Genomic DNA, 25,006 nt, shown 5'->3' with positions numbered 1-25,006 from the left:
ATAACCCAACTCACAGAGCTGCTTTAAGCTCCTGCAAATGAGGAAATGAAGTCAGATTTTGTACATGAAATATTGAACAGTTTCTAACGCATAGCAAAACTCAAGAATTGATAGCAGTTATTATTATTCCAGGTACTGTACTAGTTGCTGGGAATGCAAAGGAGAATGGGGGAGAGGGATACTGTGCAGGTGAAAGTAGACAATAGTATCTGCCTAAACACCTCCCTGGGCTGTTAAGAGGATTCCATGAAGACATCAGGTGAAAGAGCTTCACATACTATATAACATGCTGAACAGAAGAAAGCTATTATGCTTGTTACCAGTGGTTGGGGCATTGTCTAGATTCTTCCCTTTTCCTATCTGTTAAGAAACTCTTACTTGCAAGTAAGTGATAACCCCACAGGTCTTAAATAATCCATACAAACATTGTCTCACAAAACAAGATGTCCAGAGGTGGAGTGTTTCCAAGATTGGTTAATTCCGTGGTTTGATAATGGCATCAAGAGTCCATATTTCCACTCTGTCATTCTCAGATGTTGCTGGACTCACTTCAGGATGACGTTGGCTGCCGTAGGCCAGGCATTACCTTCTCACCACACACTAGAGACAGCAAGAGGCTATCTCTTCCCTGTGTCTTTTCTTAATATCTAAGAAGCCCTTCTCAGAGTCCCACCTTGCTGTCTAACCAGTAAGCCTCACTGGCTAAAACTGGATTCCGTGTTCCTTTCTAAGCCAGTCAATGATAAGATAAAATTATTATAATTGGCTTATGCTAATCAAGATTCACCCTCCTGGGGCTGGGAAGCCTCTCATCTCCCCGCCCCTGCCCCTGCCTCCAAAAAAAACTCAAGGTATTGCAGAGGATGCAGGGCACCTGAACAGAATCAATTTCTTGTTAACAGGGAAGGAAAGAGAAATGGCTGCTGGGTAAACATGTACAGTGTCTTCTACTCTATTTCTAGTCAGCCGCCGTGTCTCCTAATTCCACCTCCAAAAGATCTCTTAAATCCACCCTGGCCTTTACCTGCCTTCCCAGCTCTCTTGCCTAGACTCTTGATTCCTTCTGTCCTTTTCCCAGCCATCCAGTCAGCTCTTCATATAATGCAAGTCTGAGTATAGCATTTCCTAACTTAAAGACCTCTCAAGACTCAATTCAGATGCAACCACCTCTTTGAAGATGCCCCAGATGTTTTATTTATGGCTCTTTATAGCCCTGCTGAGGGACAGTCTTGCTTTTGAGCTATTTGTATATTTTCTATACCTCCCAATTTCCTCTCTGTCCAATATAGTAGCATTAGCCACGTGTGACTCTTGACCGTCTGAAATTCGACTGGCCCAAACTGAGATGTGTTGTTAGTACAAAATACACTTTGAATTTCAAAGATTTAGAACAAATAAAAGGAGGAATGCAAAGTATTTAATAATTTTAAAATTGATTGCATGTTAAAATGATCATTTCAAATGTGTTGGCTACATTTTGGTTAAATGAAATGTTATTTAAATTTATTTCACCTGTTTCTTTTTCATTTTTAACGTGATGACTAGAATTTTTAAAATTCCCTGCATGGTTCCCATTTGGAGCCCACGTCACATGTCTGTGCACTAGACTGTTAGCTCTTACAGAGTAGGGGCTGCCTCTTCTTGATCTATTATTCATCGTGTAGCTCCCTTTCCCCACCTCGGGGTCCATCAGAGTTAGAATCTAGTCAAAACACATTACTTGGTTAAAATAAAGTGTAAGATAACTCCATTCGGAAATGAAAGTACACAGGATGATTTATCTGACTACTGCCTCTGGATTTTTGATGCACGGGTTTCTTTTCTGTATTCTAACTAGTCTGAAGCTTCTTTTTAAGTTTACCAGGTTTGGAAATCACTGTTTGTTGTGGTTACTTCCGAGCACTGAGTTTTTATGAAATCATCCAGATTGAAAGAGGAGAAACTAGAATTGAAAGATTTTGATTAGGTTTGCTTCTCTTTGTTAGTTTTCATTCTGTCTTATTAGACCTTCCTCGACAAATTATATTTTACACTTTAGAGGTAGTGGTGTCTCCATGACTACAACCTCCAGAATATTTTCGTTACTTTTACAGTCATTATTAGGAATAAAGATGCAGATATAAATTATGCACTTTCTATTCAACTCCGCTAAATTACAGCTGGCATTTTTTTTTTCATGGATAAAGAGTTATATATACATATTTTATCATTTATTGTATTCTTAGTCAGGATTTTTTAGAAGGCCAAGAAATTAACATAACCCAGAAAATATTTAGCAGGAAATCTGTTTATAATGGCACAGTGAAGTCAGAAACTTTTTTATATTTCATGAGCAGAAATGAGGGAATTCAATTTTATAGTTATGGTAGCCCCAAAATGCCATTGTTTGAGGAAAATCTTCTTTTTTAGAAATGTCTGGAGAATTTATAGCTCTAATTTGGAAATAAATAATATCTGTGGTCATAAATCATGTGCTGAAGACAACAGGCTTACTTGGTTACTGTTTGGTCAAAGGGCTGAGGGGCCTTTGGAAGCAGAGTCCTCTGCCCCTCCCTGTCTCTGGGGCGTGCTAATCCTCCTGCATGAACAGAAACAATCGAGGAATCCATTATTTTGTCAGTTAACACTGCTTTAGTAAGTGCCCTTTGCCAGGTCTTGTGAAGACCATTGTTTCCTCTGGCTTTGATCTTTCTTGATCACTCAGAAAAGCTCTGCCCCAGTGACATCTAGATGCCGGGAAGCGGATTGGAATTCTGGGACTCTCCCTTTCCATGGAATTGTTATCCCAAGACTGCTTGGTGGTTCCTTCCTTCCTTCCTTCCTTCCTTCCTTCCTTCCTTCCTTCCTTCCTTCCTTCCTTCCTTCCTTCCTTCCCTCCTTCTCTCCCTCCCTCCCTCCCTCCCTCCCTCCTTCCTTCCTTCCTTCCTTCCTTCCTTCTTCCCTCTCCCTCTCTCTCCCCCTCCCTCCCTCCCTCCCTTTCTTCCTTCCTTTCTTTCTTTGTCTTTCTTTCTTTCGTGGTAAAATATACATAACATCAAATTAACCACTTTAACCATTTTTAGGTGCAAAATTTGGTGGCATTAAGTACACTGACAATATGGTGTAACCATGGCCGCTATCCATCCAGAGCTTCATTGCCCTAAACAGAAACACTATACACAGTAAGCACTAATTCCTCGCTCACCTCCTTTCTCCTTGCCCAGCAACCTCTCTTCTACTTTCTATCTCTGGAAATTCACCTATTCTGGGTACTCATATAAGTGGAATCATGCAAATTTGTCCCTTTGTCTCTGGCTTCTTTTATTTAGCATAATGTCTTTAAGGTTCATCCATGGTATAGCAGGCTGAATAATATTCCATTGCATGTATACAGCATATCTTATTTATCCATTGATCTGATGATGGACATATGCATTGTTTCTACCTTTGGGCTTTGTGTAGTTTTTGATAGAGCATAGACACATGTGATGGCACTCTGGCCATTTCTGCATTTAGATCTGTTTCTGATGAAATAAAGAAACCTAGATGTTATCACCCTAAAAAAGTCGGACTACCTGCTGACAAAGAGAGCCTGCTAGTATGGGAAGGTGTCATCGAGTGGAGACACCTTTACAGTTCATATTATTTCTCAGAGTCAAGTGCAGACACCTCCCAGGAAAGACAGCCCTGCCTCATTGCCTGGTAGAGACGAGATACAGGGGCTGCCCACTTCCCACCAGCCACTTCCAGGCGGGAAGGGTCGCTGAGGGTGTGTTGGAAAGCTCCAGCCGAGTGCTGTCTGGTTGCTATTGCAGGAAAGGGGATTTTTAAAAGGAGAGTGGAAGTGTCCCTGTCTCTGGAATTGAAGCAGCTCGGAGGAGGATTTTGCATAGCCTTCTTTTAGGAGAGTGGGCTTCCTTCTGGTGTGTGCTGGCTGCTGTTTTATTCCAAGAGATAGCTGATGTTGTAGCCAAAGACCTGGAAATATCCAAATCCTGCCCTTGCAATCCCCTCTCCTCCCCCTTGGGGTTTCCCTGGGAGCTGTTAATACACAGACCTCAAGGAATCAAAATGCCTCTTATCATTAGCCAGACAAGCAGGGCAGGCCTCTCTGGTGATCGGGTCGGAGTGGAAGGCTCAAGGCCCAAGTGAGGCCTCCTCCACCCTCTCGGCTCAAATCTCAGTGTCCCCACCATCCAGCTGCTAAGCCGGGAGGGATAGTCTCTGCACTACGAGTAAGCAGAAGGGATGAGGGAGAAAGTGCCAGAGATCTCTGCTTATCTCTGGAGCCAGGGCAAAACAAGAAGCAGGGGGAAGGCATTGGACCTCAGCAAACTGCAGTCCTTGCTTTTGGCAAATTAGTAGCCTGGAAACTTAACCAGTGACATAAGTGCTTCTTGGGGAGGGACCCGAATAGAGGCATAGGGAGGGCAAATTTTCCTCGTCCCTCTGTATATGTAAAGACCCTTTATGTACGTTTCTTTTATAACGGCATGTGTACCGCACACTCGTTATTATTGCTCTTTTGCTGGAGGCAATGCCGAGGCCCTGAGACTGTACATAAATGGCCTGCCATACAGCTGAGTGGCAGAGCAGGATTTGGACCCAGATCTGTTGGACACCATGGTCTGTGATCGAACAGTTATTCCATAATATTCCTTTTTTTCAAACTTGGCCCCAGAAAGAGTTCCACAAGGCCCTGCAGCACTTGCCCCCATCAGCCCTCTTCCGGGTCCTGTTCAGTGGGGAGAATGGACTCCTGTGACAGGTCTCTTCCAGTAATTCGTTTTGGTTCTTTGGGGAAACATTTCTGACCATGGAGACCATCCATTCTGCAGAGCCATTTATGAATCCTAAGCTAGAAACAATTGAAGTGATTGTAACATGAAAATTGTTTTAAAAGAAAAAGACAAATGACCTTATTTCAGAATAATGTAATTATTTTAAGGGCTTGTTTCTCCTCAGCAGTCAAAGCCTGGTTAGAAATAATTGTTAACAGAGCAAAACAGTAGCTTTGAAAAGTCTTACTGAGGAGATTATAAGAGCAAAGGGAGGTAAACCCACATCGCTGACAAATGCTGCTACACAATTACGTTGACGCCTGGTGTGCAGAACACACACACGAGCACATGCGCGTGTGCACACACTGCAGGGTGAAAGGAGCAGAAGAGACCACACCCGCCTTACACAGTGATTGTACTGTGACACCAACAAGTCTCACATGCTCTCTGGCTTTGAAAGAGCCTTACCCGTTCTGTCCTCCAGGTTCACTTCTCTTAACCCCCATACTTTTACGGTTGTATCAGCACAGAGACTGCATGATGGACTAGTTAAGAACATGAGTTCTGGAGCTATGGCCCTTCATCTTAATCCTGGCTCCACCACTTATCCACTTATTAGATGTGTGGTCTTGAATAACTCACTTAACCTCTCTGTGTTTCAGTTTCTTCCCCTGTAAAATGAGTAGGACCTCCTTCAGAGGGTTGTTCTGGGTATCAAATGAGTTAGTGTCTAATAGGGAGTGCTCTATAGAAATACGGTAAATAACAAGAAAATCACAGCAACCAACCAGAGTGAGTGAGATAGAAGGCAGATGGGGAAACGTTTTTTGTTTGTTTGTTTGTTCGTTTTTAGTAAACTACCTCATATTCACAAAGGCCCACACACTCAGACTTTTGTCATTATTGTCTCCAGTCAAGTTTACACATTAACTCACAGAGTTAGACTGATGAGATTGATGGGTGGGAAGTTCATTATGCCACTTTAATTGAGTCCCTGGACCACAGCATCTGTGATGCACTATGACTTAATATTCTTTATGAATCCTGTAATTCACTTCTAAATAGCATAATTTAAAGTGCTTTGAATTTTTACATGTATTATAAAAGCATAATTTGCTAAACATCAATACTTAAGAGTACATCACAATGTTTACAAGTCTGTTTTGGCATTTCTTCACTTTTTTACAAGCCATTGGGACACACAAGAAAGGAAGTTGACCAGACCTCCTTCACACTCTGAGGTCAAACCCATGCCTTTCGGGTGTTTCATGAAATGAACATCTCATTTCATTGGAGGAGGAAGCTGGGAGTTGCTGGTGGCAAGTCCTTCAAATCAGAGCTTTTTTCATACAACTATAAGTGTATAGCCATTTTCCCCCAAGCCCAGTGGGAATAGGGGCCCCTGGAAAATAGACTTAAGGAGGAAGAAATAATCTACATGGCTGTAGAACTGTGGTTGCTTCCCTGGTGTCCCAGTTAGGACACTTCCAGGTGTGAGGCTCAAAATCTCCAACCGTGACTTGCCACGGGGAAAATTTATTAGCTCACACCACTGAAAGTTTCGGGCAACAGCCCAATGAGTGGCTCAGTAATGTCATCAAGGATTTTTCTCTTTTCTCATATCCTCAGTATCACATCATCTTAATGTTTTATGGTCACAAGATGACCACAGCAGATTCAACCATCACATGGAACTGTGGGAAAAGGCTGTTTCTTTTCCTGTGCTCCCGTTTTATCAGCAAGGAAAGCCTCTCCTCAAGGCCTCTAGCAGCCTTCCACTCGACATTTCATTGGCCAAAACTGAGGCTCAAGCCTTGCTCAAATCATTTCTGTGCAAGAGGAATACAACCACCATCGTTGGCTTAGACTAATCAGAGTTTGCCCAAGTTACAGTGGGGAGGAGGAGGTATCAGAACTGCAGCAAGGCTTCGCTGGTGTGCATCCAACAGGACATGCCTCAGTGGCCTGCAGAAGTAGAGGCGTCTAAACGGTGCTTCTTGCTGGATCCTGTTGGAACAACTTCAGTTGGATATTGTAGAGGTGGCTGCTTTGGGTGCTGTGTTAGTCTTGACTTAATTGAGGTTGAGTCGTGTCTATTCCTCAGCACAATATTCATTGTCTTCAAATGGATCTCCTATCCCATTAACACCCACTGGAATGACGGGAACTACTCTACAGCCAGGTTGGAGTTCCATCAGGGGGTCATAGCATCTCAGATTTGGCATGTTTGGGTGGGATTTTAGGAAAGATCAAGTGAGAAATGAATGGTAGCTAACAGCAAGGTAGTCATTATGTTCAAAGATTTATCTAAATTAATAATTTATCTAAATAAATAAATTAGATTGAAGATGTAACGTAATGTGAAAATTACATTAAAGAGGTGCATGATGATGACAGTTTGGGGTATTGGTTTTGGTGGATGAAAAGAGGACAGTGACGTCCACCTAGCGGAGGTTCAGGAAAAATACTGTGCTTTGCATTTGAAGACCTGAATTTCAGATCTCATCACAAGAATCTGAATCCTCATGAGCTGTTTGAAGGTCTGCCTTGAGTGTCTTCTTGTGTTTGCATCCTGCAGAGGCTGAAATGAACACGTAATAACACTAACATACTTATAAGCATCACAAGTTTTGTTCTTGTTGCTGTTGCTATTATTAATGTTCGTATTGCACTGGATAATTTACACAATATTTTCACACATAGTACCTCACTGGATCCATACCTTGTAAGATATTATTGTCATGCCTGTTTCACCCATGCAAAATGGAGGCTCAACAGGTTAAATGTCTTGCCCGGGGTCACTTAACTGCAAAGGGACAGAGCAGGAAATCTAATTCAGATCTTTGACCTCCAAGTCCATGTTCATTCCTTACCATCATGCAACCTCATTGTGTGTTAGTGTTTCTGAACTAATTTCTTCTTGTCTTAGGAAACCTGAAGTTTCTCTGGATTTCTGGCTCAATGACTTTCCCTCTCTGAGCCTAGATTTCCTTACCTATAAAGTGGGGGTCATAATAGTTTGCAGAGTTATTGCGGAGGATTAAGTAAAATAATGGATGTGAAAGTGCTTCGTAAAACTGTCAAGCATTATACAAGTGAAGGTTATTCTTCATCGCTAGTTGCTATTCTTTAAATATGACACAGTGCTGCATAATGATAAAAGCAGATCCTGGGAGTCTGGGGATTCAAATCAGCCTCCACCGTTTACTATCTGCCTGATCTGGGAGAAATTATTTAATCTCCTTAAACCAAGTGCCCTCATCTGTGAAATGGGTGCGTTGTTCCCCCCTCATAAGATTGTTATAGAGATTAAATGAAGTAGTGTACTTTTAGCATACTGTGGACATGTGACCATAACGATGTGGGAGTGATCATTGGCCTGGGGACACTAAGAGGCCCTCGATGAGTTGGAGATTGATCACATTGCAGGTGATTGTGATAATCCCAAAGAGCAAGGAAAGAACAGACTTAGGAAGACAGGGTCAACTCACTAACTACACTATGATATCACTTTGTAATTAAGTCTTTCCCCACAGAAGAATTGTTTTAACTGAGTCCTGGCTATAAAAGATTCTAATTAGCTCCAGCCACTACACAGTGCATAGAAAGACGGCTGTGCTGTATTCTCTGATTTCCGTAGATCTGATTTTGTATGTTGAAAGAAAACTTGACTCACATGAGTCAGGCTGTGAGATGAAAAGAAAATATTCTGTTGACTGAATTGTCTTCCCCTAAATTTCAGTGACCAAATTTCAAAGTCCATTTCTACATAATTGGAACTGCTGTTTGCTAGCGCGTGACGAGTGAGCATCACAAGTCTGGCTTTATGTGTGTTTTATGCAATATGGAACAGGCTGAAATGGTGAAGTGGATTTAATCAGAAGGAAGGCAACCGAGTTCTTTGGAGTCAGTGGTGGGGCATTCGTAGTGGAGTCATGAGATGTCCTCTTTTCTACAAATACTAAATTTTACTTTGATCATTTAAGTTAGGACTTCTCAGCCTGGGTATGGGGCCCACGGGTGAGCTATGGGTGGGGTGGTATTGATCCCTCAGCCCTCTGGGTGGCACAGGCGCCTAGGCCACCCTCCCCAGGGTGCAGCGAAAATAACATCATCTTCCACAGGTGCTATGAGACATTACAGGCCAGGAGACACTGCTTGTCCTGCCTCCACAATAGGGACACGTGGTTAGTAGAACTTCCCACAGGTAGTGTCTTTCCTGAGCTTGACCTTAACAATGAAGATACGTGGTAGGTAAACTAGGAGGAAACAGGATCCCTGCTCAGCCTGAAACTTTGACCCTAAGATTTTTAAACCTTGATAGGGAGAAGCTTTTTTTAAAAAGTCACTTTAAAGTCTGCAAGCACACTCTGTCTTGCTAGCGTTGGAGCTTCTCTGTTACTTTGGGGTTGTTTCTGTGACCATGAAAAACACCCAAGTGAGGTTTGAATTATGCAAACGTAAATCCATGATGATTCTCTTTGGAAATGGAATTGTTTAAAATGCTCCAGTTTCAAAAAGCTAACTTTTTTTTGGCTGTGGGAAGAGGTGGTGGTAAGAGATATTCTGCTGGCAAAGCAGAGCTAGGATTCCAGTTGAGGTCTAAGTAAACGTAGCTCACAACTGCCGTGCTACACTGCTTGCAGCAGGTGAACGCCGGTGGGATGAGGTGAGCATGGCAGAAGGAAGGGTGCATGGAGGAGGATTGTGAGGACCCTGAATGCCAAGGGTGGTGGGAGTTGAGGAAGGGAGAAAGGGGACATGGAAGTGGAGTGGTGGTTCAGGGACTGAGCCTTGCTGGGTCTCTGATCCTTCCACCAACAAATTGTGTTCTCCTTGGAAGACATACGGGTACTTCCTCCAAGTCAATGCCACGTGCTCTTTGCTTTTCAGTCTTTCTGCCTTCTCTCGGGAGTTAAGTGAGGACACACGCTCCACGCCACCTCTGTGATTTCCCATCCAACACCTCATTCCAAGGGATCCTTTCCCACTTACTGTTGTTATTCCTAGAGTTGGAGGGAACCTCTGTTCACCCCACTTGCATTCCCACCCAAGGAGAGAGGAGCAGATTTCACACAAAACGTGGTCTCGAGATGCTTGTCCAGAGCTTTACCTTTAGCTGCATCCTCAGGGTGTTTTTATAATTCGAATCTGATATGATGTCCTCATAAATCCAAGAAGAGATTAGTTTATTGTCATCTTGTTTCTTCTGGTATCTGTGACTAATGAAAACAGCCTCAGGATTTGTAGTGTCACTCACAGCACAGTGTTTTTTGAGGGAGTCAGAGGAATGAGGGGTAGGGAAGTTTCAAGAGAAAAGCATCACTTTCTCTTTGTCTCACCTGTATGCACTTCCCATGTGACCACAGAGCCACCTTTACCTCTTTTCATGGGTAGGGTTATAGGCGAAATTCAGTCATTCTAAATACTTCTTAACCCAATCACACAGTGAAAAGAGCACCTACCCTCATTGTTTATGTGTGATACGTGATTACCTTGTTTAGATTATGCTCCTTGAGTATAGAGACCATGTCTTTTATGTGAGATAATAGTCTATCTGGTTTACCAGCTGACCAATCTCCCTGCCATTTCATCCTATATAATAATTATTTGAATCCACTGTCTTGGACAGTCCCAGGCGCACAGTGCACTCTCAGGAAATTCTTGTGAAGTAATTCAAAAGGAATTGGGATCTCCTTGAATAAAGACATTACTCCAAGCTTTTCCTGTATACACAGCTCACAGTTTTATTCTAGGAATAGTGTTTGTTCTAACTTCTCAATTGCATTATTTGATCTATTGGGGATAAATTTAAACATTTAAAAGTATACCTTTTAATGCATATTTAAGATTCTTGTAATCTAAATGAAAGAAATGATTTAAACTACATGCATACCACTGTTGAAATTTAGATGTTTGAAATGCTGGAGAGGGTGTGGAGAAAAGGGAACCCTCTTGCACTGTTGGTGGGAATGTAAATTGATACAGCCACTATGGAGAACAGTATGGAGGTTCCCTAAAAATAGAATTACCATGTGACCCAGCAATCCCACTACTGGACATATATCCAGAGAAAGCCATAATTCAAAAAGATACATGCACCCCAATGTTCATTGCAGCACTATTTATAATAGCCAGGTCATGGAAGCAACCTAAATGCCCATCGACAGAGAACGGGTAAAGAAGATGTGATACATATATGCAATGGAATATTACTCAGCCATAAAAAGGAACAACATTGGGTCATTTGTAGAGACATGGATGGATCTAGAGACTGTCATACAGAGTGAAGTAAGTCAGAAAGAGAAAAACAAATATCGTATGTTAATGCATATATGTGAACCTAGAAAAATGGTACAGATGAACCAGTTTGCAGGGCAGAAATTGAGACACAGATGTAGAGAACAAACATATGGACACCAAAGGGGGAAGCGGCAGGGGGGTGGGGAGGTGGTTGTGAGATGAATTGGGCGATTGGCATTGACATGTATACACTGATGTGTATATAATGGATGACTAATAAGAAACTGCAGTATAAAAAAATAAGTAAAATTCAAAAAACAAAACCATTTAGATATTTGTCTTTTTTATTTTAAAGTGGATCCAACTCAGTTTTGATTACTGAAGTGTGTTAATTCTAATGCTTTTACTTCACTTCTGTGTTCTTGTACTATTACTTCCTGTACGAATACAATCAAATTCTAATTTTGCATAATTTTCTTATAATGGAAAATGCTGCTCTAAAGAAACAAGCGATCAACTCAGAGGATTGGAATAATGTTCTGTATCATTTTATACACTGTTGCACATCGTATAATTCATTAGTGAAGGGAAAGAGGAGTACTGGCAAATTTATCTTCCTCATTATTCAAATAGAATAGTTACATATAATACAACACTCTCCCATTATTGCTTTCTCTTTCAATAAAATTATTGGATAAATTTGAGATTTTCATTATTTTTTTACTATAACCGTTTTTGTTGTAACCCAACTCATAAAGCCCAAATTTTATGTAAGAGTAAGCATATTTGAATCTTTGGATGTGTTAACAATGAGAAAGATTTAGGTTGTCAGTTCCAGCCGTTTGTTACACGATTCCATTGGTGCTTCTGAGTCCACACTGTTTGCCTGTTTCATAAATTTAAGGCGTTTTGCTAGCTACACATGATGAATGCATAGCCCAACAGTCTCCTCTCTTTAGTTCATCTCGGCAGCTTCACGCTGAGGCTGTATTTGCTGCCGCCATAACTGCTAAGCTATGTGTACTAATAAGCCCTTTGGTGCTGCAAGATAAAATAGAAAAGGGCAGAAGTCGCATTATTCAGGAAAAGGCAGAATGTAATTTTCTTTACAACGTCTTCTGCTGAAGTCGGGGCACACTGTGGTTTGCCAGCACAGGTACCGCGATGTGGGTTTCTGTGCGTGTGCAGGGCGTGGAGTGCAGGATGCCGCCTCTGCTGTCCTTGCCGCATTAGCCAGTGTGACGTCTACCTGATACGGCTTCCGCCAACCCCACTCCGGTAGTGACATGCCAGAAAAACGCTGCCAGCTTTTCGGAACAACTTTAGAATATTTTGAAAACATTTTTTTGCACTGATTCTACATTGTTTTTAAATGTTTGCTATAATGTAAGAGAATATAGAGGGAGAAAACGGTAGCTCCATAGAAGTGACCCACTGCTGTCGAAATTTAGAAATAGGGAAAAGGTTAGGGCGTCCCCACTGGCAAGGGGGCAGGTGGGTGTGCAAGATAAGTTAGAAAACTCTCCCAGGCACACACACAGTCTAAACAAGGAGGGGCTCGCCTAGTTGGACACAGAACCTCTTTCAGAGCTGGTGGGGATCCTTTGTTTGAATTTGTTGCATTTTTATCACGTTGTGGATATATTTTCACCTTCCCTCTTTTCAGATTAAGCTTCCATTTTCATTTTCTCTTAACAAGAAATGGAAATAGTAAGCAGAGTGTAAATAGCTAGACAGGAAGGCTTTTCTTAAGCACACAGACCTGCACACATCCTCCAACACTTGGCAACATATCCCCTGAGGCTTTGCTCTGTTTTCCACCACGAGGTGCTGTGCTGAGTGGACAGAGGAGGAAGCTCTGTGTCCTACGTCCACCTTTGAAACTTATCAGTCATGGTACCTTGGGGAAATACTTATATCATCACCCTCAATTTCTTTAATATAAGTAATTGATCTTGCCCCTTCCTTTCTCACGATATTTCAAGGATCTGCTGAAACAGTATATGTGAAAGCCCTGTAAACATGCAAGAAGGGGCTATGCTTAATTTCAGTTTGTGGCATTGGGTCGCTGGTGTAGTGCCCTGCATACCCTTGGCATTCTTTAAATATTAGTGGAATTCTTTAAAGTGACACAAGCAATGTAATACTCTTTAAGGTCAGTAGAAAATAAGCTCAGTGGAATAGATCCATCGTTTCTTAGGCATCTACCACATGCCAGCATCGTTCTCAGAGCTATAAAGAGAAATGCCAACAAAACTCCACAGATACGCTTAATGCTCACTTAGAAGAGAAAGGGCAGCTGAATGTAGGAAGTAATAATCTCCACCTGACACCAAGTAAGATTTCAACAGGTAGAGAAGGAGAGACTCATGGTTATAATATTGACTGTTGGGAAACACTTCAATGTTTACAAAGGGTTTTAAGTTTATTCTCTCATAAGCTTCATTCCCTGGACCAATGTGAGGATTGGAGTGGAAATAAAAGTGTGTGTCAAGTTCAGGATAGAGTGACGAATTCGGTGGTTCTGATGAGGTTGGGATGCAACCTGGAAGGGCCCTGAGGACCAAGCTATGGGCTTTAGCCTTTAATCTGTCATCAATACGGAACATGGAAGATTTTTGAGAAATAACATGACATGATCAGATGCAGAGCCTTAAGCCTGGAGAGCAGTTAACATTTCTGAATTCAGGTGGGAGATGATGAAGGTCTGCATTAAGAAATGGCAGCACTAATTGGAAATAAGTTGAGAGACAAGGATTTTCCTATGGCTGTTTTTTCCCCCCTAATGATAAATGGAGTTTTTTTTAAACCAGTGTATTCCTCTTTTTCACCTCTGGTTAAAAAAAAGTAATAAAACAACAGAGAATCATTTCTTACCCCAGGTAGAGAAGAATTGATTTGGTGAGTCATTGATACCCGATGTTGTTAGTGGTACCAATTTGTATCCAGTTTGTTCTGAAAATAGCATTTTCAGAAATAGTTCAGCCAGACTCTGAGAACGGGTTGTAAGTCCTCCTTAGAGCAGTAGGACCATCCCATTGCTGGAAGGCTGATTCGCCATGGGACTTCTCTGAGCCTGCACTGATTCTGCCCCAGCCCCACTTCCCAACCTCAGGAGGGAAGACCAGAGAAAGAAACAGTGTCCTGCTCTCCATCAGCTGCTTCTCCAATGGGACCTCTTTGCTTAATTTCTGGTTAAAATAATGCCTTCTATGCAAGGAAAACATTCAGCCAGGGGTCTGGCAGGAGTCTTCTCTGGGTGCAAACCCACAAATATCTTTCACATCTGGCAAGTGATCCAAGGGGGGAGTCAGGCAGGAAGCTAACAGTGGTTCTCTTTCTTTCTCTCATGTCACATTCTTTCTCTTATTCTTTCTAATTCTTCATGGAAAAAAGGGGGATGACTCTGGAGGGCTCATCTTTGTAAGCAACCCACCAAACTGAATCCTTATCTCATTCAGATTAATAGTCAGTGTTTACTGAGCACCTGCTAGATGCCAGACACAATACTGAGTTTTCCCTTACTCATCGGGATTCCTTTCTCTCATTTCCTGTTTTCTCACCAAACAGCCCCATGAGAGAGGTGTTACTATGTCTATTTTACTGTAGAAGAATGAGACCCTTAGAGAGGTCAAATGACTTTCCCAAGGTCACATAACAGTGTATTATAATAAGGACTTTAATTCAGTTCCTTTGCTACCAAGTCCAATTCTCTTTCCACACGCCTGGCTGGAGGACACAAAAGGCGCAAGAGGTTAAAAGAAGTTACTTCACAGTCTCTCCTTGTCAGCCAATTATTGTACTTCTGACGTGTACGTTAAGCTTGATGGATAAACGTTAATATTTTAGCCACATTGGCCAGGATAGAGATTGATTGATCACCACCTTCCAACAGAAGCATTCGAATACCAGAAGTGATCCAGCCAGAGATGTGGACGGGATGAAAGTGGGAGGGTGGTTCCCACGCTCCTCCCGTGGGACCACGAGCTGCATGAATTTGTCATGATGGTTAGCTTCTTAAGCCCCGTGGAGTAAAACCAAGATATAATATCCCTCTCACCAACAAAACTGCAAAAAATTGTAAAAATGAAATACTAATGAAAATACTCTGAGCTGCAACCAGAATACCAGACTCTCTCCCTTCCTTTCTCTATCTTATGTAGGATGCTATTTTTGTAGGAATACTCATTTTAAGCCAGGAAACAGTAGATGTTAAGCACATGCTTGCTGAATAAATAAAAAAGAATTATAAACTATTCTTAGACTCTGTGGAGGGGCTTGTATCAATTAGCTAAATGCATTTGTGGCCCCTGGAGAATGTCTAAAAATGGGCATTTGAGCTTCTCTTGTGCATCTCTGGCTGCTAATTACATGATGAGGCCTGGATCCCCATAGCTGATCTATTTGCCCTCCTGAGTCCATGATGGCTCACTCTTCTGCTTTACAATTTTATCAAAACCCAAAGTAGTACTTCCTGTCTTTTAAATAAGAGAATATTGGACTTCCCGTGTGGTCCAGTGGTTAGGACTCCACACTTCCACTGCAGGGGGCACGGGTTCGATCCCTGCTCGGGGAACTGAGATCCCACATGCTGCACAGCATGGCCAAATAAATAAATAACTAAGAGAATATTTAGTACATTTAGCTAAGCAGAAATTTATCAAAATAGGAATTCCATGGAAGTCAGCCAAGGTAGGGTCTTAGCCTGTGGCAGCCCTGGAGAATGGTTGAGGGCCCTCAGAGCTTCCCTTCTTTCCCTCCCTGCAGCTGGCCCTGACTTAGCATCTGCCACGAGGCGGCCCAGACAGGCAGCTCTGAGGCAGTGGCCTGATGGCAAGGGGACACATACACTTCATCCGAAGACCTTGACTTCAGGCACTCCAACAATTTCTTTCTCTGGATCAGCTTTGTAGTTTCTGCATGTAGTTTAGTATGGCCCCTGTCCATTTACTCAAGGCCACTTAACTTAAGGGCACTTGAAGCATGCAATGTAAGTTCACCTCCAATTGCCAGCAATCTAGGAGTGGGTGGGGCGTGGGAGTCAGCCATTAGCTAGACTTGAAGTGGGGGGAAAGGAGTGGGCATGAAAAGTCAGGAGCTGAGTATTAAGCCACTGAGGATTTAGAGTGCTGTTTGAGTAAAATAGCTCTTCAGGCTGAAATGAGAGAGGGGGCATTCACGTGGTGGCAGTAGTGACAGGGTGGACATGGCCTCCTAGGTACTAGAAATAGCTAATGCCAAATTTGCGTGTGTGTGCCTGTGACACAGGCAGAGCGGGTGGTGTGCAATTCCAAGTCCAATTTCAATTCTAATTCAGTTCTAATCCTAGCTGGTGTATAAAGTCTTACAAAATGCACGGTTAGCATATAAAGGCTCTAGAGGAAAATGGCTTGTTGGAAAATTCATAAGGGAGAGTCTAGAGATCATGGTACTTGTCAAAGACATCAAGAACATGTTTGTAATAAATACTGCCGAAGGAATCCAGGAACCATGACTAAGGCAGATGCCAAGGGAATGAAAGAAAAGTGGAATCAACCGAAATTGCCTTCAAGGGGGATTAGTTAAATAAATGTCATGCAATGGGCTGTAAGCCTCATGTCACCAATTATTCTGTCAGCTACCCAATTCAATGTTTGGCCCAAGGTCAGTGCTCAATACTGTCTGTTGAATCAATCAATCAATCAATCAAAATTCAGCAATTTGAAAAGATGAGATACATCCATATGTATAACATGGAAGAATGCCCACAATATACTTTTAAGTGAAAATGATCCTCTTCATGGTTAGAGTGTACAGATTTCATATATGTGCATTTAAATGTCTAATATGATATATATATACATATATATGCATATATAAAACTCTTAATGGTGGTTATTTCTTATGGAGTACTACTGGATCAGAGCGAGGGTGTTCACATTCTAGTTTCGATATCCCTTTATTACTTACATGTTTTATAATAATAATAATGTAGCACTTTGGCAGTCAGCAAAACTAAAAATGATCGTTTCCATTTTGGGAAACAAAGGAAAGGGTTGTTGTTGGATGATGTTCTCTTCAGAGTCTATCAGAAATATATGTTTTATTGGCAGTAATATGGGTTGTACTTTATTTTTTATGGAAAAATAAAACTTGGAAAAGAGCCCAAAGCCAGGCCCTCTCAGTCTGAACTTCAGGCTCTGTAGAACAAGGGCCCAGATATTTGAGAGACCATAAGCCCTACTCACCCTGGGAAGACCAGATGGGTTTCCCGGGCTTTATCTCAGAGCCCGCGGAAGGCAGAAGGCAGAGTGGATTTGTTTCTAGAGAGCCTTCTGCTCGCTATCTATTTTGTACCAGTTAAGTTCTCATCTCAAACCCCATCACCTCTCTGCAGGGGGAGTGAGTGCAGGGCTGTGACCAGGAGCACAGGTATGACCCCGCAATCAGGAGATGTGGGTCCGAACACCCAGTCCTCATTGGGAAGAAGGCCTCCCTGCAAGCAGTGGCTTTGTGACATAGTTCAAGCAGCCCCAGCAAAGCCGTTTTGTGATCCACATGAGGAGGTAGGGAGCACATTTTGCTCCCTTATATGAGCTCATCTTACCAGAGGCTGGAGGAGAGAACATTCTTTGGTCGAGGCAACTAAGTTACCGCGATTATTACATAACTTCAGTTCTCCCTCGGTAATATTTTAATTTTTTTCCCCTCTATGCTCCACTGTGTTTCATTTCCTAATTTCCCCACTATATGTAAATATGCCAGTTTATATACATGGTCTCCTTTCAGACTTCCACTGAGAGGAAGGTTCCATTGAAGAGAAATTTCTGAAGCAGTGTGCTCTTCAGGTTTTTATTTAGTCATTTTTTTTTTCCAGTGAGAATTAAGGACAACTGACCGTGAAATGAATTTGCTGGATTTTAGCCACCTGTAAAATTCAGATGGCTAAAACATCTGATGTCCCAGTGATGGTAAATGAATGCTTCCTCCCATTGACCTATAACTTTTATCATTTTCTTCCTTACATTTTAGGAACTTTTTTTCAGTTATGTTTTCATAATTTAGACATTCCGTTGGTTGAAAATTCAAAGCAACTCTTAGAGGACAAGGTTACATGTTCCAAACAGGCAAACGTTTTAATTAACCCGGCCTCTTTCGGAAACCACTGTGGGCTCTGTGTTCTTTGTTGCAGCTAAACGTGACTTCAGCTGCTAGCTTCTTGTCTATTCCATTTTAGGAGACCTCGGTGCACTTTGCATTGAGACTTACTCTGAGGTTAACCAGGCTGTCCAGGGTAAATTATGGATTTTTTCCTGGAAAATCTAACTCTGGGCATTGAAGAATTAACTCTCAGAGTTTTAGAACCTTATGGGGAATCACAGAAATGAAATGCAGCTCTTTCCAATCCACAGGTACAAAATATAAAGAAGGGAGCACATGCATTCCAAAAGGTTGTTCCCTACTCACCATTTCCTTTCCCTGTGGCATCATTTTTAGGAGCTATTCCTTTTTTAGTTCTTTTTAGATGGAAAGTTAACTTCATAGTTTAGATTCCTGTGCATGGTTCTTTGTTGGTGGTTTGGTGTCTTGTATATTTTTCCTTTTTCATCCGTGGTCATTATTAACCCCAGATTTAGTTTTTGGACACGGAGCAACTGGATGTGACTTATATTTCCCAAAATAAGTTGGGAAATTTCACATTGCCCAGCTCAGATTAAACTACTGAGTAACAGAATGCTGACGTTCAATAGAATACCACGTGTATTTCATTTAATGAAATGCAGTTGAGATTCAGCAAAAATTAATATATATTGTATATGATATATGTTATATATATTTTATAGTAGATAGATAGGTAGGTAGATCTTATGGGGTATTTAAACTAAAGGGTGAGGACCCAATTGCTATTTAAAAGTATTCTTCAACACCCTGAAGCAGAAGCCCTTAAGAGGTAAAAGCTGGAGCGTGCAGGAGGCCAGGGTACGTGGGCAGGGGGCCTGAGAAGTCAGGGATGGCCAGGGCCAGCTTCCACAGAGGCTTGTGGGCCAAAGGAGGGAGTCTGGATTTTCTTCTCAGTGTGTTACGAAGCCCATATGGAGCTTTAAGCAGAGGAGTGACCTGGTCTGTTTTGTGTTTTTTAAAGGTCATTCTGGGGAGCTGAGTGGAGAGCAGATCGGGGCCAGGTAGGGAGAAGGAAGACAAGAGTCAAGAGTGAGAAGCCAGCGAGGAGGGCGTTGTAGACATTCAGGAAGGAGGCGATGATGGTTCAGGCTGAGGTATGACAGTGGAGATGGTGAGAATGAGTGTATTTGAGACCAATTTTAGAGACAGAGACAAGCTTAGACAGCACCTGCTGTTGGAACAAGAGTGCAAGGAATCATAGGTGAGTCCCAGGGGTTTGGAGTGAACAGCTGGGTGGAAGCTGATGTCCTTTACGGAGACGGGAGAGGGTGGCGTGGGGGAGTGAGCACAAGATTCAGAGAGGAAACCAAGAGCCTCAGTCCTCACCGTGCCACTGCTTTGAGCACTTCCATGTGCCCCCTCGAGCTGGCATGAAAGACACACGACGGAGTGGGCACACTTTCAGTCTCTGTGTCTTCCTGCCCCCTCGCTGCCCATCCCCGTCATCCTCCCCAGCTGGTTCCTTCTCCTCTTTCACATTCTAAATGGCAGGGCGACGCAGGGCTCAGTCCTTATCCCCTTCTCTTTTCCATCCACATTCACTTCCTTGGCATTCTCATCCTGTCTTTTGCTATAAAGATTATCTATCTTCTGATGACTCCCAAATTTATATTGCCTCCCTGGACCTCTTTCTCTAGCTTTAGACACATCCAACTACCTGCTCAACATCTCCAATCAAATGTATGATAAGCATATCAGAACTAACACATGCACAACTAACTTAGCACCGATACCCATGCCCCCTGCCTCACCCCGAACCCCTGCTTCTCCTGCATTTTTCTTATTTCAGTAAATGCCAACTTCATCCTTTACTGTTCGTCTTTTTTTTCACACCCTACAGCTGAACCGTCAACTAATCCTACTGACTATACCTTCAAGCTGTGTCCAGAATCCCACTAAGTCTCACATCCTCCGCTGCTACCCTGGTTGCACCATCTCTTGCCTGGGTTGCTGTCATCTCTTGCCTGGGTCACTGCGGTGGCCTCCTAACTGGTCTTCTCACTGCTGCTCTTACCTTTCTTTAGCTTTCTCTCAACACAGCAGCCAGAGTGATCCTGTTAGAATATAAATCACTCCTATCATTTCTCTGCTAAAAATCCTGCAGTGGCTGCCTCTCCCTCAGAGTACAAGCCAGTTACTTCCTGGTCCCACATTCTGGTCCTCATTACTCTTCTGATCTCATCTCCTTCCTTTCCTCGCACCCATGCTCCAGCCCTGTCCTTGGGCGTGCTAAGCATATTCCCCTGTAGACCCTTCTCATCTGCTGTTTTCTTGGCCTGGAATAGTCTTCTCTCAGTCATCTCCATGGCTACCTCCTTGCCTCTCTGGTCTTTTACAAAGGTCACTTTCGTAACGGGGCCTTCCCTGGCTTTTTATTTAAAACGTCAACACCCACCCACCCGTTCCTGGCATTCCCCCACTCACCTTACTTTTCTCCATGGCACACATCTCCTTCTAACATTTCACTTACTTATTGTCTGTCTCTTGCCACTAGGCTGTAAGCTGCATGAGAACAGGAGCTTTGCCTGTTTGTTCCCTGCTGACTTCCCGGTGTCTTGAGCCTTGCCTCCCTCCTGGTAGACGCTTAGCCCATATCTGTAGAATGGGTGAGCTCTAATAGGGGTCGTCTCTTCCCTCTAACTGCTTCTTTCTGACTTCGTGTGGAGCTGTTGTCTTAATTTCTATGTGTGCTTGTCTGTGAAGCTAGTAGGGCGTAGTGAAAAAAAAGCAGTAGACAGCCCCATGCAAATCAAGCTTCCCACTTGGCTCTCTCATTCCAAAGCTGTGGAACTTGAGACAAGTCACTTTGCCTCTCAGAGTTTCCTTCCTTCCTGCCTGCCTGCCTTCCTTTCTTTCGCTTAGGAAATGGCGAAAGCTACCCTGCCGTCACTCAGGGTTGCTGTGAAGGTTCAACAGAATAACGTATGAAGTGTCATGGAGAATAAGAGGCAGTTTTCACTGACCGCAGCCTCTGGCCTCGACTCAGTGCCAGAGCTTTACGTATGTGACTGTCTCGTTTAATTCTCACGTAGAATCAGTGAGACACGAGCTTGTACAACTGAACTCATGTCACAGATGAGAAGACTGAGGTGCACCAAGAAATTAAGTGAATTACCTGAGAGCTAGTCAATGGTAAAGCCAGGCTTTGAACCCAAAAGCATTTTTATTCCATGGCCTGAGTTTTCCTCATTGTGTTCTACCGGCACAAGATAAATGTTTCAGTGACCAAATATGGAGTGATTAAAAGGATGTGAGCTGAGGTGCAACTTCTGTCTCCAGATGATTTGTTTTCTTGACTGCTAATTAATGTAGCGTTTCCCTCAATGTTATTTTTTTCCCCCCCTTCAACTCAAACAGCAGAAATTCCCATCTTCCAAAGAAAAAAAGGTATTGTCAGGCATTTTTCTATCTTTCCCTTCCTCCCTCAAAGAATGAAATGCTGTCCTGTGTCCCCGGAGATTTCTGTCATACAGCCTAACCAAGTCCAGATGGTTTTCTCAAGTTCAGACATCATACTTAGTAAAGTGTGTGTAGTTATCTACAGAAACAAGTTCTGGACTAAATTGCAAACACCGGCTTCCCAGATAACTTATTCCATGCTCTTCTGCCTTGTTTGTGTTATGGCCTGTCTGTGCTAATGAATTTGTAAATGTGGTTTAATTACTGTTTACCGGAAAAATAGCTGCACACAGATCAGTCTCAGTGGGAGTCTTAGCCAAAATGTTGAGGCAATTTGTTTCTAGGGCAAAAACAGCTAATAAATGAGAAGCACTTTTTAAATGTTGGGAAGGGAGCTTCAGTTCGGTTTTGAAGAAACAGTTTTTTATATATCCTGGGAAATAAATCATTCCATAAGAGAGTGGATTTAAATATCAAAGTGGCATTTTTTTTCCCAAGGCCTTGCACTCGGTAATTTGCACGGAACCAAAGTATTCTAACAGTGATTTGATTGAATACCACACCAAAGGGCTATCCTCTAAAGAACTCACCAAAAGGAAAACTCAGAATTACTTGTAAATTCCAGCAAATGTTTCGGAGCTCTGTAAATCCATGTATTATGTATTACCTCATGTTTCTGAATTCTTGCCTCGGGCAAATTGCCAACTTAGCAACTAAATGACAGTTTTAAAATTCTAATAGAAACCAGCCTCTCCAACTTTTCTTTTTTTCCTCCAGGAGAAAAAAAAAACGGGACACGAGAGGGAAGTGAAAGTTATTGAAAGGTTCAATTTATAAATTGTCTGTGCTCTGCTTGGAGTTGTAGTTTAATTTTGCTCTTGCATAAAATGGTATTTGCCTGATTCTACATAAAGGGGCACCTTTGAAAGTAAATAAATTCTCACGGGCAACTGTTGGTCCTGCTAATAGGGAGGAAGCTCTGTCACGCTACCCTTCGGGGGATGCCTGCCTCAGAGCCAGAGTGGGCCGGTTCTGCCTTCAGTGAGAACTCAGAAAACAAAAGCAATCAACTTGGCAACTAATAAAGATGTTTGTCATTTCCTGAACTGTGGATATAACAAAGAATTTGAGCAGTGTGAGATGCAAGCCCTGCCCTCAAGAAGTTTATTTTTAGTGGGGGCAGCAGACAGGTACACAGGCAATTCAATCTAAGAGATCCCAAGGCGGGGGGAGGGGGAATTGAGTGAAGGTGGTCAGCAAGTACAAACTTCCAGTTACAGTGTAAGATACGTAAGTTCTGGGGATGCAGTGTACAGCATGGTGACTATAGTTAACAATATTGTGTTGTATATTTAACAGTTACTAAGAGAATAGATCTTAAAAGTTCTCATCAGAAGAAACAAATTCTGTAGCTGTGTTAGGTGATGATGTTAACTAGACTTATTCTGGTGATTATTTCCCAGTATATACATATATCAGGTCTTATGTCATATACCTCAAACTTATGCGGTGCTCTGTGACAATTAGATCTCAATAAAATTAGCAGGCAAAAGAGACCCCAAGACCAAGTCTTTTTTTTTTAAATTTTATTTATTTATTTATTTTTGCTGTGTTGGGTCTTCGTTTCTGTGCACGGGCTTTCTCTAGTTGCGGGGGCCACTCTTCATCGCGGTGCGCGGGCCTCTCACTATCACGGCCTCTCTAGTTGCGGAGCACAGGCTCCAGACGCGCAGGCTCAGTAGTTGTGGCTCACGGGCCTAGTTGCTCCGCAGCATGTGGGATCTTCCCAGACCAGGGCTCGAACCCGTGTCCCCTGCATTAGCAGGCAGATTCTCAACCACTGTGCCACCAGGGAAGCCCAAGACCAAGTCTTAACTACCAAATACGATTAGTGTCTCATATAACCGTATGAAAGCCAGGGCTTCATCTTTGGGGCAGAAAGACTCCTTTTCCAAGAAGGTTATTGCATATTTCCACATTGTAATTATTTATCTGTCTATCAGTCGTTTCTTCATTCATTAACTCACCCAATGTTATTTGTGATGGGCCCTAGAGAGAGAAAGTAACTTCAACAAGACTCCATCTCAAGGAGCTCACCCTGCAGTGAGGGAGGCAGACATAAACAAACACCACAAAGTGAAAATCTCAAAGAAACTGGGAATCATTATTAAAATGGGGATGTGTTATCTTTTATATATTCTATGTTTCCAGTACAAGAAAAATGTAAAATATAAGTGCAGAGCCCCTTTATTAAAAGGGATTTATCTTAACCATGCTTAAATCATAAGACTTTGGACATGAGAACTAAGCTCAGATATCACCTCCTCCAAGAAAGCTTCCCTGATAGCACCCACGTCCCCTTTTGGCTTGAGTGTCCTTTCTATGTACTCTCACTGCACCATGTCCATTCCCCTGATACCATGTTTTGAATTTTTATTGTGTTGTCCTCTTACTGCCACTACCACCTCCATAAATACACAACTGGGTACCCCTTAAGGAGGAGGGGACACATCTTACTCTTTGCATTCGCAGCGCTAGAAACATACCTGGTATATGGCACTCGGTTAATGTTGAATAGCTCTGTGAGTGGGAAGATGATAATTACAGGTTTTTTCCCCATCTAATAAAAGTTGCCTTTTATTCCCCACATTATATTAAGTTTTAAAATATGTAACAAAGGGTATATATTCTTGTTTTTTGAAATGTAAATGTATTAAAATGTAAGTATATTAAATGTAAATGTATTAAACATTTATTAATAGCATATTTAGATAAGGGCGCATACAAAAAATCTAGAAGGACACACACCGAAATGCTGGTGGTGGTTATCTCTTCAGTGTTAAGGTTTGAAATGATGCTAACTTTGTCTTTATGCATCACTGTGTTGTTTAACTATTTTACTATGGATGTGCTACTATTATGATAAGAAAATACGAAGTTATTTGTATTTTAAAAAGGAAAATTTGGCCCATTTCATAAGCCACAATCATAGGACATAAACAACTTTATGAAACATCATCTTTACCATCTAACGCAATGTTGACAGTGATTTGACTTCGGATTTAAACAACTGACCAAGCTTGGTGGCATTTAATGGAATTAAATGGGTTTCTATTTTCCTTACTCATGTCTGTGTTTATAATATTCAGAAGGTACCCAAGCACTTTATTTGCAGTTGTCTAAAACGTGCGAAATTATCTCTTTTGCTCGCTCTCTTTTGTTCCTTTCCTTTAATTCTCCCTGCTAATACTTGGATTGGGTGTTAGAACCCCAGTCTTTTTAAAGCCAGGTTTAACCTCTTGCAAATAGATAAGGCAGAACTAAGTAACCAATTAATTCTCTGTCTCTCTTTCTTTCTGTCTCTTTTTCATTATAAATCTCCTGTTTTTAGGGTGGCTCTGTGTAGAAGAAATATCAGTTTTCTGGTCCGTGATAGTGTTCTG

At 42.1% G+C, this 25,006-nt stretch overlaps 1 protein-coding gene across 9 annotated transcripts in view; it reads left to right on the top strand.

The window, feature by feature from the left end:
- The window catches only part of NCALD (neurocalcin delta), a 431,469-nt gene that overhangs the window by 385,967 nt on the left and 20,496 nt on the right, over positions 1-25,006 (top strand). The window lies entirely within an intron of this gene.

This window comes from Globicephala melas, chromosome 17 (assembly GCF_963455315.2).
Source record: "Globicephala melas chromosome 17, mGloMel1.2, whole genome shotgun sequence".
NCBI classification, from domain to species: domain Eukaryota; kingdom Metazoa; phylum Chordata; class Mammalia; order Artiodactyla; family Delphinidae; genus Globicephala; species Globicephala melas.
The sequence above is the reverse complement of the archived record's forward strand: the minus strand, read 5'-3'. Positions and strand labels throughout refer to the sequence as shown.